The 20551-nt window shown below is 42.6% G+C and overlaps 1 protein-coding gene across 2 annotated transcripts in view; it reads left to right on the forward strand.

Moving 5' to 3' along the window:
• The window catches only part of MAML2 (mastermind like transcriptional coactivator 2), a 342622-nt gene that overhangs the window by 290017 nt on the left and 32054 nt on the right, over positions 1 to 20551 (forward strand). The window lies entirely within an intron of this gene.

Below are 20551 nucleotides of genomic sequence, written 5' to 3' on the forward strand. Positions count from 1 at the left end.
AAACTAACTGGCCGTACATGATCAAAGCAAAGACTCTGATGCCCTGACATGCTAAAGAGACAAACATCTGACCTCAAATTCACGATGGACGGTCTGAGGCCAGTGCTGAGGAATAGCACCTATTTTTTTCTTAGACTATGTCTTTAAAATTTCTCATCATGCCTATAAACTATGATGAAGATGCCATAAAGTATCAAAAATAATTTTGGGATAAGGAAATCCAAGTAGAACTTGAGATGTTTCAGGACTTCTCTTGTTTTCTATTACCACAAAGCTTTTTTTTTTTTAATTAAATAGCAAGATTTATAGTAAGCTGACAGAATCACTTTTAACTAAATGGTTTAATAAATAACAAACGTTTTTATCAACATTTTAAGCCGGAAGAAACGACCCACAAACACACACACACACATAATATCAAAGTATTTGACCAACTGCCCTAGCTGGCTGGCTATGCTGTTTTAGAAGCAACAAAAGAACAAGGAGATGGAGGTCAGAATCTGTGCTTCCTGGATCCCGTGTGTTAGTCATCAGATACAAAGAGGATAAAACTCTGGCTTTACAAGTGTTCATGATGTTATTATACATCCTATGAGACCTATTCCCCATAGGTCACCTAAAGGACGAGGGTGTTTGGAATGTTGACCTGTTTAACTGTAATTATAATAATTAAAACCTTATAAAATGCATCAAATCAAACAGATTCCATGCTGCTACTTAGTCTAGTTTAAGAAAAAAGTAGTTATAAGGAACCCTGCTCTTTCCCAAAAGAGATTAAAATTCAGGGATTGGCCAACAGTATGGGGAAATAAGAGTACAAAGGGAAGAAAAGATTTGCCTTAAACCCCTTTTTAAGCTGTTTTTATTTTCATACTTAACAAATGAAGCCTTCATCATCTTTGCTTCTGGGAACAGTTTCGAGCCTAAGAAACAACTGGGAACGTGCCGTGTTTCAACCCATCCCCCCGTAGTCACTCCAACTGGATGCAAATCGAGTATCTCCCTTCCAAGAGTTCTCTGAAGAGAGTTCCTGACAGGAGATGAAACCTAGCAATGCAACCTGGAGGGCTGTGTTTGCCCTCTGCCCCCAGGTTTTCCAAGAAGTGGCCCAAGGTACACCCTTCTCTTCAGTGAGTTCTTCCACCAGAGCCCAGCTCTGCCCCCAACAACTGGGTTCTCCACTTGTAGCATCTTAACAAAAGCATAATCAGGATCATAATCACCGGGAGTCCTTTCCATTCAGTATTAATAAAAAGCACTTCTCAAGCATTTACAGTGTACTGAGCCCTGTTCAAGACTATGTATGCACAAGCCCTGTCGTCAAGGAGCTCACTAGTCTTTAAAGGACTCATAGATTTGCAGCCATTACTTAAATAAGGATTAATTTATTTATTAAACATTTTTATAGCACTCCTGCCAGGGATTTTAATAGGCAGTGGGGTGGGTACAAGTAAGGCATAGTTCTTTTTTTTGTATATATATATTTTTATAGAAGTCTACTCAGTCAGTTTACAACGTGTCAATTTCTGGTGTACAGCATAATGTTTCAGTCATACATGAACATACATATATTCGTTTTCATATTCTTTTTCACCATGGGTTACTAAAGATATTGAATATAATTCCCTGAGCTGTACAGTATGAACTTGTTGTTTATTTATTTTTTATGTATTAGTTAATATCTGCAAATCTCAAACTCCCAATTTATCCCTTCCCACCCACTTCCCCTGCTGGTAACCATAAGCTTGTTTTCTATGTCTGTGAGTCTGTTTCTGTTTTGTATATTTATACAATGGAATACTACTCAGCTATAAAAAAAATTATGAAATAATACCATTTGCAGCAACATGGATGGACCTGGAGATCATCATTCTAAGGCATAGTTCTTTATTGCCCAGAACTTACACTCTAGAGAAAACAAGATGTGGGGAAAGAACTACAATATGAGGGAGTATAATGGGAGGTGTTGTAGAGGTGGTAGTGGATGTAATTGTCCCCAGGGCAGGTGATGGTTTGGAAACCAGCTTGCATACAAGGTACAGGTGAGAAGTATCAGGGAAAGGAACTGGAATGAATTATGAAAAGCAACCATCTTGGGAGCTTGCACTGGTATATTCCTTGCCATTTTTTAAAAAAAAAAAAAGCTTTAAAACAACATAGATTATTTTTCTGACTTTAGAAGTAAAATAAACTTGTAGATAATTTTGAAGGGGGCTTCCCCTCACTTAAAAGTTAAGTTATAATTTACATACTATGAAAGTTCACACCTTTTTGTGCGTAGTTTCCAAGGTTTTAACAAATGCATAACCATTTAACTAGAACCACAGACTATTAATAGAATATTTGATCACCCTAAAATTCCCCTGTGTTCCCTTGTAATTAACTCTTTCCCCTATCTTCATTCCTGGCAACCACTGGTCTGTTTTCTAACCTTATGGCCTTATTGTCTAGAATGTTGTATAAATGAAACCGGACAGTGTGGAACCTTGGGCATTTGGCTTCTTTTACTCAGCACTGAGCGTCTGAGGTTCACCCACATAGTTGTACGTGTCAATGATTCATTCCTTTTTGGTGCTAAGTAGTACTGCATCGTATGGCTGCCTCACAATTTGTTTATCCACTCGCCAGTTAAGGGACGTTTTGCTTGTTTCCAGTTTGGTTTTGGGCAGACACATAAATTTTTATGTTCTCTTGGGTCAATACCCAGGAGAGGAGTGGGATTGCTGGGTCAGATAAGAGTATGTTTTTAAGAATCTGCCAAACTGTTTTCCAAAGGGGCTTCACCATTTTGCTTTCCTGACCTCTGTGTTCAAGTGTTCTAGGTAGTTCATACTGTAGCTAGGACTTGATCCCAGTCATTCTCAACCTGAGGAAATGTTAAGACTGTGGACTCGCTTACAAGTAGAGAGATAGCATGTTCCCGTCTTGGTCCATTGACATGCAAAGAGCTAAGAAATATCACACAAAAATCAAGCAACTGGAAACACTTTACCTGTATCTAAACTATGCCATGCACTGTGGGCACGCACACAATGCATAAAACACAATCCTTGTATCCACTGAATCTTTTATCCTGCATTTTCCCAAGCTGTATTCTGAGAAAAACTCTCAGAGCTGTTTGGTTATTACACACGTTACAGGATCCTCTGTTCTGGAAATCTAACAGTTCGCCTGAGCCTATCAAGGACTCTGAGATATGGTGCAGGAAAGAAATTGTTTTAGTTTTGCTTTTAATTGCAATTTCCCATAGATGTCGAGATGTTGGTTGTGTTTGCCATTTGGGTGGACAGTTGTCACAGAAATACCTATTAGATAATTCTGCTCTTTTCTCATGGATTTATAATGTCCTTACTCTCATATGACAATTTTCCTTGTATTTGTGAGTCTATTTGTAGACTTTCTATTCTATTCTGTTAATCTTTTCATTTCCTCCAAAGCCAGTTCACAGTATTTAAATTACAAAAGCCATCACATACCAAGTACAGTAATTCTCCCAGCTTATCTTTCTTTTTTCAGAAATATAGTAGTTATCTTTGAACTTGGACCCTTCTGTATCAATTTTAGAGTGAGTCTGTAAAAGAAAAAAAAGTTAGCAGCTGAACAGTTTTTCCAAACATGACATTTTGTGATCTGCCAACATACAAAATAAATAAAAATAAATGTTCCACTTGACATGGGATGGCGTCTCTGGATGTGACCTCTAAGTCCTTCTTCCAGCCCCTGAAAACTTTCATTCACCAAACTTCTAAACTGTCGACTGAACATAGAAAGTGAGAGCTTTGAGCCAGCAGGTGACTAATGGTGGGGCTTTCCAGGCCACAGACAGACAAGGTCAGAGGAGAAGATGGGAGAGCAGATCGGGGAACATATGCTAACCTGGCCCATTTCTAAGAGTTTTCCTAGTTACTTTTCTTGACCAATGTTCAATAATTGGAAAACTACATTATCTAGATATTCCTCTTAAAGCTTGCTCATAGGAAAGACTAGGTTTGCCTTAATTATGACTCATTTTAGAAACTGGAAAAAATGTGGTCTCCCACATAGGTGAAGAGTCCCTCTGAGATGACAAACCACTAGAAACCTGGATATTGTCCTGGGAAGACAGACTGGGAGAATTTTTACGTTGTGAAAATCTCTCAGATCACAGTCCACTCCTCTCAGGGGAACAGTACTGCACAAACAAGATGAGCATCAGTTAAAAGGTAATTTCCTGACATAGTCTCATGTGGAACAAATTGAAAATCCACAATCCTTCAAGAAAGAATTTTTTTTCTTTCATTACTTGATCTTTTTTTTTTTTTTTAATTGTTTCACTCTTCACTTCCCCAGCAGATGCTGCACATTTCAGAACCAGGCAGGGACCTGTGGACTGAAATGAAAAATTGATCCACTTAAAAATGTAAAATTCAGTTCAAAATGTTTAGAATATAGTAAGTGGGGCCTGGAGAGAGTATACCTCTGCCTTGGAGGATTTCCTTTCTGTGCGATTCCGATGCCATAAATCTGGCAAAGAGCAGCGCCGCCCTGAATGTGATGAACAGCATTTCTATAACCTTCCTTTTTTAACAAAATGGCCCATGTGTTGGGAATATATGAAAATTGGGTGCTGCTGTTGGTATGATCTGGCAAATTATTATGTGTTTAGGGAAGTGCTGGCAGGGGCACAACAAAGGATGCGGCAGCTCTGTCAGGTCTATTCAGGTGTCATGTTTACTCTGCCTTTCTCCTAGAACACAGATTCTTTCTTTCGTTCTTTATACTTTCTGACTCTATTTCCTAGGTATCAAACTTTGCTGATTTTTAACTGTCTTTTCTATAAGGAAAAACATATCAAATAGATGCTCACTCATTTATTCATTCTACAAATTTATTGAGTGCCTATTGTGTACCACTTTGTTGACCACTAAGAACATAGGAGTAAACAAGACATTCACAGGCTCTCAGGGAGTTTAAGGTTTATAGGAGGTGATGGATGTTTAAGTCAACAGGGAAACAAAGCATGATGAGAGGCATGATGGGAGAGATTTAGGGGACACTGTCAGGGGACCTGACCTAATCTTGGGGTTGGGAAGGCCTCCCAGGGGAAGTGGTGTTTAAAATGATCCTTGAAGGATGACTAGGAATTAGCAGGGGACAATTGGTAAAATGTTTATAAGAGAAGGAGGAGGAGTCTTTCAGGCAGAAAGAAGAGCATGTGCAGAAATGTTTTGGCAAGTGGAACATAAATGTTTGGAGGGAGCAGATTAAGAGTAACAATTATTTATTTTGTGTCCATCGACAGATGATGGGATAAAGAAGGGTGTGTGTGTGTGTGTGTGTGTGTGTGTGTGTGTGTGTGTGTGTGTGATGGAATACTACTCAGCCATGAAAAAGAATGAAATAATGCCAGTTTGCAGCAACATGGGTGGACCTAGAGATTATCATACAAAGTGAAGAGACTCTCAGACATAGAAACAAACTTACAATTATCAAAGGGGAAAGGGTGGAGGGGAAAAATTGGGAGTTTGGGATTAGCAGATACAAACTACTATATACAGAGTATATTAAAAAAAAAGGTCCTACTGTATAGCACAGGGAACCTATATTTACAACCTATATTTAATAGGTTGTAATAACCTATAATGAAAAAATGTGAAAAAGAATATAGGTATATATACATATATATAAAAAAGTGAATCACTATGCTTTGCACCAGAAACTAACACAACATTGTGAATCAACTCTACTTCCATTTTAAAAAATGATTTATTTTAAAACTCCTATGATTCAGAGGAAAGTATCTAATTCTTATCTCAACATATGTCCTCAATCTAAGGATGGTTACCCCTACATTTGGTCAAATACTGTATGGAGACGCAGACAGCTAGACATTACCAGTGCCTTGTTTACATATGAGTCTGGTCAAACAAAATGGAGACTGAATGAGACTGTACTATGCTCCCCTTACCTCTGTGTTTCTGCCTTTTTCACCTGACGAACTCCCAGCCCTCCTCCAAGACCCAGCATATTGTGTCCTTCAGAAGGGTTCCTTCTGGATCCTCCCTCCTCGGGTCTGAGGTGGATGCCCCTCCTCCGTCCCACACTGCATTCTCTTGCCAGAGCTCTCTTCACACTGTCTTTGTTCTCCAGCTTATCCCTCTGCTCAATTTTGAGTTCCTAAGGTAAGAGGCCAGCACAGGGAGAGAGTTCCAGGGGGCTCTGGAGTCGGAGTCCTAAGCTGAAGCCCTGGCTTACCCACGTGCTAGGTATCCTTGAGAACTTACTCCCGAGACCCCACCTCCTCATCTGCAGGACTGGGAGAACAGGGGCACATCCCTCTGAGGCCTGTTTTGAGTATTAGAGATTGATGTATGTGAAGTGTTGGCACACTGCCAGCCGTGATAGCACTCCATCAAAATTGGCTGGATGAGTGAATGAATGAGAAAATGTGAGGTTTGCCTACGTTCTGAGTCTAGACTCCCAGCTTCCCGTCCTTGCTACAGGTAGGAGGGGAAATGTCCTGCATTGCTGTCCATTCATTTCTTCATTCATTCAAGAAGCATTTATTAAGTGCCTGCTATGTGCCAGGAACTGGGATGGGTGTGAGTGAGGGAGGGAGTGGAGACTTGATGGGGTGTTTTACTTATTTATTTATTTGTTAGCCAGGATGCTAAACAAATGCACGGTATGTGATACCTTTCGCCCGTGGCCGCCCCGGGACCATCTTAGCTGAGCCTCATGTTGCACCTGTTGTGTGCCCACACCAGCCCTTCTCTCCTCTCCCTCTGCTGGGTATGAATATAAAGGTACCCTCATATATCTGGTTCCACCTGAGCCGGTTGTGCTGAGCACACAGACGGCAAAAGGAGCACTTCTGATCACTGTTAAAATGAACCTCCGTGGGTGAGGTTACATGAAGAACGAAGGAGGACGTGCAGCCTCCTGCCGTGTTTGTGTGATGCTGACTGTACGAATCACTCCGCACCGAAGGGAGGGCTGGGCTCATCTCACCTCATGAGAAGCTGATGCTTTTAGTGGTGTTGCTAAGAGGATGACGGACAGATAAAGTGGCGGCCAAGGAGCCAAGCCAGATGTAACTCTTGTCTTTCTGGGGTGGTACAGCTGACTTCAGTAGACAGAGATATCAACACTGTAGGGTTGTTTCATGAGCCCACCTGCTTTTACTCAAAATGAGAACCCACTCATTTTTTCATTCAGCAGACATTTATTTTTTTATACTGAAGTATGGTTGATGTACAATATTGTGTTAGTTTCAGGTGATTTACAATGTTGTGTTAGTTTCAGGTGTACAGCAAAGTGACTCAGTATTTTTGCAGATTACACTGCATTATAGGTAATTACAAGATCATGGGTTTAATTCCTTGTGCTGTACAGTAGTAAATCCTTGTTGCTTCTCTATTTTGTATGTAGTAGTTTGTATCTGTTAATTCCAGACTCCTTGTCCCTTCCCTCTCCTCTTTGGTAACCACAGGTTTGTTTTCTGTATCTCTGAGTCTGTTTCTGTTATCAGCAAACATTTATTGAGGGTCTGCACGTACACCTCTGGCTACAGTGTGATTCCTTTCCTTTAGATATGTTTGGTCTAATGGGAGATGAGGAGACTAGTAAATGAACAAAGCATAATGTTTCAGGACCAGATGGGGGTTAAGAGCACAAGTCTAGGAGTGAGGCCTGCATCGGAAGTTTGAAGCAGGTTAATTACTTGCTTCCAGTCTAACTGGGGACAGTTACTCAGCCTCTCTGAGCCTCAGTTCTCTCATCTATAGAATGAAGATAACAACAACATTACCTTACAAAAGATGTGTTAAAAACTCAATGAGATTATGTCCACTGTATCTCATGGTGTCTGGAACATTGTAAGCCCCTGATAAACATTAGTGGGGGTTGGTTTGTTCTTTGTTTTTATGGTGGTTGTTATCAGAGGCTGGAACAGAGCCCTGCACAGAGTGCAGTGGAAACACTGAGAGGATGTGACCAGTTTGCCTTAGGCGAGGGTTTCCCAAGGTGGCATCTGAGCTGGGTGCTGAGGGCTGAGAAAGAGGCGAGCAGAGGGGGAAGCAGAGGAAGGGCATCCCAGGTCTCCAGAGTAATGCGTTCAGAGCCACAGTCATGAAAATACCAACACAATTCAGAGCATGACTCAAGGACATTCCGTAAGGTGCATGCGGAAGAGTGGCCAAAAATCACCCTTAACAGGCTGGGGAGATGGTGCTGCCCTCCCAAACGGTTGGAAATCCACTCTGTAGTCAGGAGGGAGTCAGAGGTCTTCTAACTCTTCCTCTTAGCCCTTCCTGCCACCAAACTACTCAGCAAGCAGTTGGCTCTTAGCCACGTGGACATTATCTCCACACCTAGAAGCTGTAAGAGATACAGTGGAAGAAAGTAAAGGAATTCTGCGATCATAGTATCTAACGTTTGCTTGAACTTTATGGCTTACAGAGAGCTTTCGGACACACGATCTGTTTTAAGCCTTGTGCTATCCCTGGGATTTGGCATTAGGAAGACTTCCAGTTCATCTAGAGGGAAAACTGAGGCTCAGAGAAGTTAAGCATCTTGTACAAGATCACACAGTCGCGAAGTCAGAGCTGGGGCTCTGAATCCATCTGACTTCAAGGCCCTGGCACTTCGCAGAAATGACCTTCTCTACCATTACAACTCTTTCACTGTCAATCTAAAATTTTTTCCCTGAAGAAGAACTCTCGTCTATTAAGAAACAGATCTTCCTCGCACTGTCTTGCTTCTCTAAAATACTGGGGCAATCTCCCTTAACCCGCTTATCCCTAGACTTTGCTTCCGCTGCTTTGTGCCTTTGATACTGGGTTTTCCATTTTTATGATCATCCCAGGTCTTGATTTTCCAACCCTAGATAACTGAGAGTGTTTGCAATTTAATTAACCAGTCACTTTACTGCAGGAGGCTTATCCATTGTAAAGGTGAGTCCAGCCTTAGTCAGCAAAACTGCCTCCGGTTCACTCCCTCTTGTTAAAGCATCTCATCTTAATATTTGACTCTTTCCACCTCTTCCCTACTTTCTCCCTGTGCTTCCCTACCCTCTGCCTGGCAGGTTCTGTTTGCTCTAAGCCTGAAATTTTTGGAGTTGTGAACAGCTTGTAAGGAAAAACCTACCAGGTGGAAAGTTCTGGCAGTGAATGGCCAGCCCTCATGTTTCCAAGGCCTGTCGTCGTGAGAACTCAGGGAGTCTGTCTGCCTTTCCCCGGTGGCCCCAAAGATCCCGCTCCCACAGATGGGACATCCCATGTAGCAGTGTGGTCCTGCCGCGCTCTAGAACACGATCCCACATTCCACATCAGTCCTCTGACTAGCTGGGTGGTCCAGGCCCCATGCTGGGGAGCCTTGCCAACTGCTGATGCCTGGCTACTGGGCAGCCGGCGAAGCTTCCCCATGTGTGGGAACTGTGCTGGAAAGGCGAGGAGACCAGGCTGGGCTCAGTGAGTGGGTGCACCAGGAATTCATGAGAGAGGAAGGAGGGCCCCCAGAGCCCTCAAAGCTGCCCAGCAAACAGAACATGCAAACAGGGACTCCATCCTGTGGCAACAGTGCCACCTGGAGCTTATCCCCTTGTACATCTGTCTCAACTGCAGGTCAGGTAGAAGGAACAATGTGGCTGAACTTCCCCGCTTGATGAGGGTCAGGGCTTCCAACCAGTAGCATAATTAGTTCAGTGTCCTGCCAGGGGCAGTTCACTCTGGCCTGCCCTCCTCAGAGATGCTTCATCCTCTTCTGCCCCGTTCTCTGGGACTTCCTGATCCTAAACTCTCTTCCTAGCTGAATCTTGATCCAGCTCTGCACACCCCCAGCCCCGGGGAGCCCCTGCATTCCTTGCCTTCTTTGGACACAATATCTTTAGCATCATCCCTTTCCTATAATGTGGCAATTGCCTGGTTCTATTCAAATATAAAGATGCCATCATCATTTTTTAAAATATTTTATTTATTTATTATTGTGTTATGTGATTATTTTTTATCTTGGGGGGGAGTAACTAGGTTTATTTACTTTTAGAGGTGGTACTGGGGATTGAACCCAGGACCTTGTGCATGCTAAGCATGTGCTCTACCGCTTGAGCTATACCCTCCCCCCCCATCATCATTTATTTTTAAGATTCAGCCTGATGCCTCCTGGACTGGTCCATCTGCTTGTCTGTCCCGTCCTTGATGTCATAATACCACCTAACATTAATAAGCTTCTTTACAGCAGGCTGAGTGTTTCTACAAACAGTCTGTTGCGTAATCCTTACGAGACCCCTGTCTGCTTCATGATTAGGGACCACATTAGGGATCTGTTACTGAGCCCTATTGTACACTTGAGCAAATAGGCTCAGAGGGGCTAGCTTACCTGTGTGAGGCCCCACAGCTAGTAGGTGGCACAGCTGGCACTCGGACCTATGTTTTGGGCTCTAAGTCTAGTGCTCTTTCTTTCACAGACAGACGGGGACAGTGAGAGTGGACCAAATCCAGCGACGGTCCCATATGCTCATGGGGCCAAGTGACCCTTTTCACATCGGCTCCCCGGCGTCCCTCTCTACCCTCCCCACCAGGCGAAAGACTAATCCTTCTAAAAGCCCTCTGCTCTCTGTTTGCTGCCTTAATCCCCAAGATCCCATCTGTTATGTCTCTGGACACAAATACACGTGGCCCATTTCACTGTGGTGATTCGGGGCAGAGTGAGAAAGGCAGGAAACTGGGACAGAATTCCCTGATTATAACCAGGCGGGCCTTGGGGTCTGGGGACAGATTCAAGACAGGGGCTGGCCATGGAGACCACTGTGGCAGACAGAACACAGCAACAGATAACTGGTGGGAACATAGTTATTTCCTCAGCAAAATGAAATTCAGCACAGTGTCTTCAGGGTGCCCTGACCCACGGATGGACCGTATGGGTGGAGAAACTGGGAGGAGCGATGGAAATCCAAGCAAACAGACACGGGGAGCGGGAGCAGGTGATCAGAAGCCCAGTCACAAGGCCCAGGATGGCAAAAGCAAGACAGTGCCTATCGCCCGAGAGAGTCTGGGCTGCCAAGACCAGAGCTTAGTCACAGACATGTGGCAGGGATCCTCCAACCAGAACCAGCTTCGGGTGAGACCTGGGTCTCAGGAACAAAGGCAAAGTCTTGTTTTCAAATCTAGAGACTTGAAGAGGGGGATGAGGGTAGCTCAGTGGTAGAGCATGTGCTTAGCATGTGCGAGGTCCTGGGGTCAATCCCCAGTACTTCCACTAAATTAAAAAAAAAAAAAAAAAAAAAAACAATAACAACACGCTCAAAACTAGAGACTTGGTTCAGGGCCACACCCAAAACCCAGCTTCAAAGGGAAGATGGGTGCTGGGCCAGGGAACAGGCAGGATCTAGCACCCCTCAGTTTGGGGCATGACCCTTGTAACCCATATTAATCACAACAGGCAAGGTTCTGCTGCAATAACAAATAATGTCAAAATCTCAGTGGCTAAAACATAGTTTTATTTCTTATACCACGTGTCCACCATGGCGGCAGGGGAATCTGTGCATCATGGCTATCTGGGGACTCAGGACAGTGGAACAGCCAGCACTCTGGCTGAGCCAGAGAGAAAAGAGAGAGTCCTCAAGGTCTTACGTTGGCAAATAAATCCTTTGCCAGGGAGGGACACGTCCCTGCAGCTCACAGCTCATTGACCAGAGCTAACCACACAGTCCCCAGCCGCCCGTAAGGAGACCAGGAAGTACAGTCCAGCCGCAGCAGTCAGAGAGCACCAGACATTCGGGGAGCAGCCCACAACAAGGCATTGATGTATTAGACTCGCGATAGTTTATTATCTTCAACCTTACTTGGGAAAATAAGGCATCAGTGAGGGAAATCTGAAAGCGTGGACTTTGCCATTTGTTTAATGAATATGTGTGCAGCCATGTTGATGGCGGTAGATCAGTGGGGACAAGATACATTTTTTTTCCCTCTAAGAGCCCCCTGTCTGATAGGGAAGAGAGCAAAACCACACAGTGTGACAAGAGCTTCACTAAGGGGAATCCCAGGATTCCATGGAAACCCACGTGAGATCCAGGCTGGGGCGGGGGGTGAGTTTAGGGAGAGCCTCCACATTTACATACTACTGTTCATTGACACACACACACGTGCATGTACACACACACCACAAAAGGAAATGAGAGTCAGTCAATAACCCCTAGCACCAGAGTCTACCCCGTGTATCCCTCTTTCCATAAGGCATGGTTGTTCCTACCCTATGGAGAACAGGCTCCCTAGAGGAGAGCTTCTGGTTTTACCCACTATCTAGACTTAGCTCTAGAATGCTGGTGACTTGAAGGTAATTCAGTTTGAAAAGGAGGAACCTTTTCAACCTCTCTCTCTCTCTCATTCTGACAAAAATTTTCTCCCTTAAACTCAGCCACGGAGACCAAAAGTACCTATTTCATTTGCTTTTCTGGTTAATGCCTAAAATATACCCTTGGAACTCCAAGCATGACCTGGAAGCAGGCACACAATAAACCACTACCACCTTAGTTCACAGTAGCTCAGCCATGGAGCTTCAGTCACCCACCACTCTCACGCTGTGGTCTGTGGACCAGCGCCATCAGAATCCCATGGGAGCTTGTTAGAGATGCAGGAACTCAGGACTCCAGCATCCCCCCACACCCCTCTCCCAGCCAAGATCTGCTAAATAAGACTGCCTTTCCACCAGATCCCAAAGTGATTCATGGGACGTTAAAGTTTGAAAAGTACTGACCCTGCTGAGAACAAGAGGAATTGACCGTGGGATCGACAATTTTTGATATCAGAAGGGGACTTTGTAAATTGGAGGCATGTGGTCCCAATGGGGAAGCCAAGTATGGACTAGACTTCAGAAGCAAGCATTGGGTGCAGACTCCTGTGCAGAAGAGAATTGCTTAAGAAAAATTGAAAGGGGGAGGGGATAGCTCAAGTGGTAGAGCGCATGCTTAGCATGCAGGAGGTCCTGGGTTCAATCCCCAGTGCCTCCTCTAAAAATAAATAAATAAACTTAATTACACCCCCCCCCCAAAAAAAAAGTTGTTAAAAAAAGGAAAAAATGAGCATCTGCTGAAACAGCAGGGAAGACACAGACCGCAGGGAAAGGGAGTTTGAAGGTATCTTTTGTCTTTATTCTCTTCTGCCTAGAGAGGATCTTGGGAATTGTGTGGGCCTTAGCTGAGGGTTAGAAGGGGGTAAGGATTCAGGAGGCCCTTTCCCAGTTGCTCTTCCTTTTCCCTGCTAAATCTGCACGTGCAAAACTGTTCCATCCATGAGCACTACCCTTCACTGACTTGCCTCTCCAACATTGGCCATGTAGAGCATGGACCTTTTTGAGCGAAAGCTCTCCATAGCCTCATTAAATGGCACTTAACAACTGAATAGCAGGAACTCCAGAACTAGGAGATTCAGAGGGACAACCGAAGTCTGTACTTTTAAGTCATGAATATGGTGGGAAGTTTATAAACTACAGTTTTTTATTTGAACGAGTTTCACCCAAAATGGACTGCCATGGACAGTCATATCCTTCCAATATAGGGTCTTCTGAACCTGATCTATTCCCCCAGCTGTGCTGTTTCCAGTAGCTTGTCAACCCTCTGCTCACTGCCAGGTATCTGGTTCTACATCTCCATGATTATCACTGTTGTTGTTGTGAGCCTTTCGCTGCTGATGTGGCTGTAATGGGCAATTTAAGTGTATTTTTGTAGGACTCAGAAAGCTGAGTTACCTTAGCCCAAATAAAATTTGATGTGCCAGGAGTTATATCTGAACTGACTGAATGGCTAATTCTTTCCATAACTTTTTCCCATAATGTGTACTTTATTCAAAAACTTGTCTGTGATTTTTGGAGCACATCCAGCAAGCATTTCCACCCAGAAGACCTCAAGCTGAAACTAAGAGCTTCACCTTACAAAGGTATTAGGAACCAAGCCCTATAAATATTATATTTAAAATGATTGCTGTGATCAGGAGAACTAAAACTGTCACTGGCTAATAATACATATTAGTAATATTATTCGCTACATAAGCAAAACCAATATACAAACTACATATATTATGAAGTAGATGGAATAAGGCAAGAGTTGACATGACTAAGGCATTTGACATTTTCCCTTCAAATTACTTTCATAAACATATAAACCTAAACAAACAAAGCCCCCCACATTCCTTCCTGCTCTCTCTCCATTTTTCTGCCCTCCTTTTCATTACCAATCCTTGAAAAAGTTCTCCAAAAACCCTGATTCTCATGTCTCTTCTGATTCTGTCTTGAACTGATTCCAGTCAGGTTTTTGTCTCTAGTCTCTAGACTTCCAATGAAATAACTCTTGTCGAAGCCATCAGCGATATACAGTTGTCCATTCCAATGGTCAGTTCTCAACTCTCATCTTGGTCGACTTACCAGTGACATCGAATCCATTGACGACTGTCTTCCCTTGGCACACTTTCTTTGCTTGGCTTTCAGGACGCCGCTCTTTCATGATTCCCAGTCTCTTTTGCTGGTTCCTTCATCTACCAGACGTCTAAGCGTGGGGTACCAAGAGGTTAGTCTTTGAACCTCATCTTTTTCTTCGTCTGCACTCACTTCCTAGGTGATAACATCCAAATTCATGGCTTTAAGTGTCTTCTCTATGCTGACAACTCCCAAATTTATATTTGTCAGCCTGGATCTCTCTCCTGAACATCAGACTCATATATCAAGTTGCCTATCTGACAGTTACACTTGGCTATGTTAAACATCTCAACCTTAACACATCCCAAGTTAAAGTCTTTATTTCCAACCCTCCCCCACTCCCCTCAAGTCCAAAAACAAAGCAGAACTGTTTATCTCACAGTCTCAGAAAATGATAACTCAAGTCAAAAATCTTATAGTTGTCCTTGACACCTTTCTTTCTCTCTCGGCCCGCCTCTAGTCCGTTGGTTAACTCTGCTGGCTCTGCCTTTGCGTCTGTCTGGAGTCTGGCCACTTCCCACTGGCACCACTGTGGTCCAAAACATTATCTCTCCCCTAAATTATTCCTATAGTCACCCTTACTGGTTTTCCTTTCCCATACGAACTATTCACATAGCTGACAGTGGTCTTTAAAACATAAATCAGATCATGGCACCCCTCTACTCACAATCCTCTAATGTCTTTCCATACTACTCAAAGGAAAAGTTAAAATTCTGCCAATTACATACAAGGCGCTACAGTACGACCCTGCCCCTCCACTACCACCATCACTTTTCCCTCTTTTTCTGCACCAGCCACATTGTTCTACTAGCAGACATCAGACTTACTAAACATGCTCCCACCTCAAGACTTTAGGAATTTCAGGACTTGGAATTCCTCCAGCCACGCCTTCACTGCCTTCAAGCCGAAAGTCAACTTAACCCTGAAATCTCCTCTGATCACCCCACCCTCTCCAGCTCACTCCTCCAGCACACCCTATGCTTTCTCTTTCTTTATAGCACCAGTCGCCATTGTGATGTATTGTATGTTCACATGTTTATTACCTGTCTTCCTGCACTAAAATGTCTGCTTCATGAGGGCCAGGACTGTTTCATTTCCTGCTGCAACCCCAGGGCATAGTAGGAACTCGGAATATGTTTTTTTGAGTGGAAGGAAGGAAGAAGGGAGGGAGGGGAAATCCCTTTTCATCATCTTAGCGTGTGGGTCAGTTTTTAAGATTTCATTTATGGGTAGTTTTTTGGAAATCAGGTGTTCCATCAATGAAGACACACCTATCCATTCAAACTGGATTTGAGTTCACCCTTTGCTGAGGGATATTGTACAACTTAGTTAACTCCTCTAAAATCCTCTTTTTTCTCATCTGTGAAATGGGGGTAATAGTAAAATATCCTTCAAAAGACTATCATGGAGATTAGACAGGATATGTCTTTAAATTGTTCAGTAATATGCCTCGTACTTAGCAAGCCCTCAACACATGTTGGCTCTTGTTATTATTATTACTGGTAACTCCTTATGTATTTCATCCTAAATTATTTTTTAGATTACTACAGTTTAGGAATTATTTTCAGAAATTATAAATTGTATATAGTTCTCATATATCACAAGAAAGGACAACTGGAAACATTTGACTGGTTCTTTCTCCCCCTTTTTAAGCTATATAAACAAATTTTTCCATAGAATTCTTTTCTCTGTTCTTCCTGTCTTATAATCTGAAAGTATTCTAAATCAAAAGTTTAGTTTTTCCTTCTTTTTCAGGATGCTAACAGTGTATAATGTATGGATCCTTTTCTTTGTGTTCCGAAAGCCCGTAATTCCATGCAAATACAGCCTCGAAGAGCATTGTGGGGTCTTTGTATCTGAATGGATGAAAGGACTCCACTATTTAGCCCTTGTGAGACACTACCATAGTTAGCTTCGGACATGCCCACAGTTAGTGCTCTTCCTAGAGTCTGAATATCTCTGCCAGACAGGGTGGTACGTGCGCCCTTCAGGCTTGGGGAGGGGGCAGTTTCAAAACATCAGCAGGAGAAAGGTGTCAGAGGGCATGCAGGAGGGGCGCCAGGTCTATTAAGGGTCTTGAAATCTGGTGCAGGTGGTAATTTGACAAACTGATCACCACGAGCTTCCGGCCACTGGCAGGAGTAGGATGGTCAGAATGACTCTTTGATCTCTAGTTTTTGAATTCTAGCCTTTGCCTTCTCCTTCACTTTCTTGCCCTCTGCTCTCTCCCCTCATGAACCAGCCCCCAACCACCACCAAATACAAGGAGGCAGTGTCTGTTCTCATGACTAGTCAGAGAGCAGTTCCAGACTCAGGGAATAAGTTGAACTACAACTTTCATTGCTTGAGACTAAGTCTGTCTGCACCGACATAGAGATCCAACCCAAAGTACCAGTGAGAGCTGATCGCTGAGGCCAGTCGGTTTGGGTAAAGATTCAGATATGAGCAAAGGAACTTCAGAAACAACCTGATGATGAACTTAAAGGCAGGCCCAAGTGCCATTCTGATGTGTATTTCCCAGGGACTGCCCTCCTTAACCTCCTTTGTTAAGGCTCTGGAAGCCACAAATACATAATCTCGGGTGTACACCTCTCCTAAAAGTACAGTCTTTCTTCTACCATGAGAAGTTAAATAACGATTCTAAGAGTCACCAATACGAACTGAGCCTGGTTGGTATCAAACACTTCATGTGCATTATCTCCTGCGATTTCTTCACTCATGATCTCCATTTCACTACCGAGAAAAATAGAGATCGTAACACTTGAGGAACGTGCCCAGGATTTAAACTCAGGTCTGTCTAAGTGCAAAGTCTATCTTCTCAACAACTATGCCATCCTATCTGCAGAAAATGAACTTTGGCGTATGTCTTCCCCGTGGTATACAGAATCCTCTACACACTTTGACATACGTGAGTCATAGTTAATATGCCTCCACGGATTAGCTGTCTTACTACTTTCATTTTATTATTCTTTGCTCTTCTGCATTTATTGGAGTGAATTGACTCAACAGAAAACATGTCAGCAGCTTTATGCTTTCATTTTAGCCAACTGGAGTAGTGTGTACAAAAGGCTCTGTACATATATTATCTCATATGCTACACTGGGAGTTAAGCATCATACTTCTTTTACAGAGGAGGAAACAAGAGTTCAGAAAAATGAAGTGACTTAGTGCCGTATTATTCCTCCACCAAATGCAGGCCCTGTATCTTCAAGTTGTTGATTTGTTGCACTAGATGCCATTGGCTTATGTTTTCATATTGGGTGAAAACACGACGTATTTACCACTGCTTTATTAAAGAGACTCTGGCCGCGTTAGATTTGTATTATTTCTAATCCTGATACTATAGCAGGGCTCTGGAGTCAGGCTGCCTGCGTTAAAACTTTGGCTCCATCACTTACTATCTGGATGAATTATTTGACATCTCTAAATGCCATTCTCTCATCTGTAAAATGGGGATGCTGCTGGTGCCTATTACAGAAGCTCGTTACAGTTAAGAAGCAGGATAGTGCGTGAAGTGCCCAGCATAGTGACTGATGCATAGTTAGTTACCAACGCACGAGAGCTGTGTTGTTATTTATGGTAATAACTCAAATAAACATACATTGGAATTTCCTTGAAATTTGCATTACTCATGATCTATAAATTGCTCTAGTGTTCCATGCCGTCTCACTTAGTTTTACAGTCCCTTACCTTATAATTGACTCAGGTCTTTGCCCTAAAACCTTGACACAAGCCCCCAAATGTTACAAGCTTAGCTTCTACTTGGGAAAAGATGGGAGAGAAGCAGACCAGTTCAAGCCAAATGTTGTGTTTTAAAGGTAATTTGTGTACAGTGAGGTCAATGTGCCCTGGCTACAGAGATGCATAGAACCAGTTAGAGCAGATAACACCAGTTGGACTGAGTTAAAATAATCAGATTGGTTGGTTTGTAAGAATATGGTCTGTGAGACCATCTCAGACCCTGAAAACGTTCCTCCTACAGTTCATCATTGTTTCCTTCACAGTTCAGAGTTCACTGTTGTTAGTTTTAAATGTTGATCCCAGGAGGCTCCAGTTAAAAGATGTTCATTTTCTGAATGGGGTTTCCTAACAGGCTGCTTTGATCTTACCATGAGTCAACGACCATTACGTCATCCCTGTCACATACAGCTGGGTGGAGAGCTTAATTACCAATTACAAGGTGGTCTTTTTGTTTATAGAATGGCATGGTCATTTTCCTTCCCTTAGTGACTATAACTCAGCTTAAAGAAATCACAGCTGTATGCTAAAATGTTGAATACTCCAGGAGAATTCGTGTTTTATATTTTCTGACCGAATTTCATACTTGAGTAGGGTTTCTTGTTTGTTTCTATCTTGTAGACATACTGGTTAAAATCTTCTACTTGAACTACTGGAGACTGGTCATTACTTAATTCTGAAAAGAGGAGTCAATAGGTACAAAGAATCCCTAAGACTACCTCATTTTGTTTTTCGTTAGATGTGACGTTTATTATTGGAAAAACAATATATTCGTTCTTATCACTGACTTCCCGTGGTAGTTTTGCTGTTGCTCTTTTCATTAACCCTTGCCCCGGCCTCCTGGGAGCCGCCTCATGGCTCCTCTCCCTTCTTCCCCTGACCTCCTAGTTCACAGGCAACTGGTTATCAGGAGTGATATTTACATGTTGAAAGAGAAAAAAATAAAACCTCCAAGTCAGTCTCTTAAGATGAATACATACACCATTGCACGACCAGCTAAAATAGTTACATAGGACCTCGTCAAGCAATTAAAAAACATGACAAAGAGGAACATTGAAAAATGTGGTAATGATGTTAGTTAATGTTACACCTCCACTGCCTTGTGAAACAGAATTATTTGAAAGAGGATTTCTGAAAATATTTTTATTGCTTTTTAAAGCATGGTGCTGATCAGCATGGAAGCTATTTTTATGTAGACACAGGAGCAAAGTTATCTTATGTTCAATGCACCACTAAATTATATCAGCTTATCACTGTGTTGCCTAAGGGAACAAACAGATTTCAAAAGTTTAGTCTAGAAAACGGTGTTTAATCAATTTCTCATACCATCTTTGAACGTAATCTAGTAAGCAGATGTGGAGTTAACAGCTTATTATGTTCTCACTCCCTATATCCATTCAGAGTCTGCCAGGCTCAGAATGAAAGTCAAGACATGTGCACATAGAAACTCTGTAGATGTTTGTGGCATTTGAAATTAAACTAAGGGAGAGGGCTGCCTGGGCATCCCTTCAGACAGGGCACAGTGGAGCACAGAGACAGGAAATATGCCAGACTGCCTCTGCAGGAGGCCGCTGAGAACACGTGCATCAAGGAACAAGGAACTGCTTAATGATTAATCACTGTCAACCTTTGTTCTCGTTAAAGACTTGATTGTTGGACAAGGCTTGTAATGAGGGACTGTTTTGGTGTCTGTTGCTATGAGATTGTGTTCACTGATCCTCAGCTGATGTAAGCCGCTGTTCCCTTTTCGCCCAAGGAGAACAAACTTGAATGAAAATGCTCTAACAGTGCCTGCTAGTGGTGCTTTAAGAAGAGGCTCTGGACATCCTGTTTACCCAGTGTTCCTCCAGCCCCAAAATAGAGAACAGATATGCAGGAGTTTGGCTCAGCTGAATTCTAGCTTACGAGACTTTAGCCAACAAAACACAAAAACAAAAAACTTTGATAATAAAAGTAGATAAGAGTAGATTTTAAGGAAGTAATAGTATGAAGTCTCTCACCCAACCATACACAGGCACAAAATTTAAAGTTGTGTTACCGTTTCTCTTGCTTTCAATAAATAAAATATCAAATTGTGTTTGGCAAACCAAACGCTTAACCGCCCAATTGTGTGAAAGGCTGAAGTGTGGGTTGGCATTTTCCTAAAGGCTAAAGAAAAAAAAAAATCCCACCTATTCTGCCATTGACTAGTTAGCTTATGGACTTTTGTACAACCATATCTAAATCTGTATTTTACTGCTGTAAAAGATTCAATGGAACATTTTAAAGGAGGGAAAACCACTATTTTTTAATGTAAAAAAAGTATTCTTCTGGGTTGACGTGACCTTACGACTCTAAAACTCTTATCAACATGGTTGCATCATTATCATGA

Source organism: Camelus ferus, chromosome 10 (genome assembly GCF_009834535.1).
Source record: "Camelus ferus isolate YT-003-E chromosome 10, BCGSAC_Cfer_1.0, whole genome shotgun sequence".
NCBI classification, from domain to species: Eukaryota; Metazoa; Chordata; class Mammalia; order Artiodactyla; family Camelidae; genus Camelus; species Camelus ferus.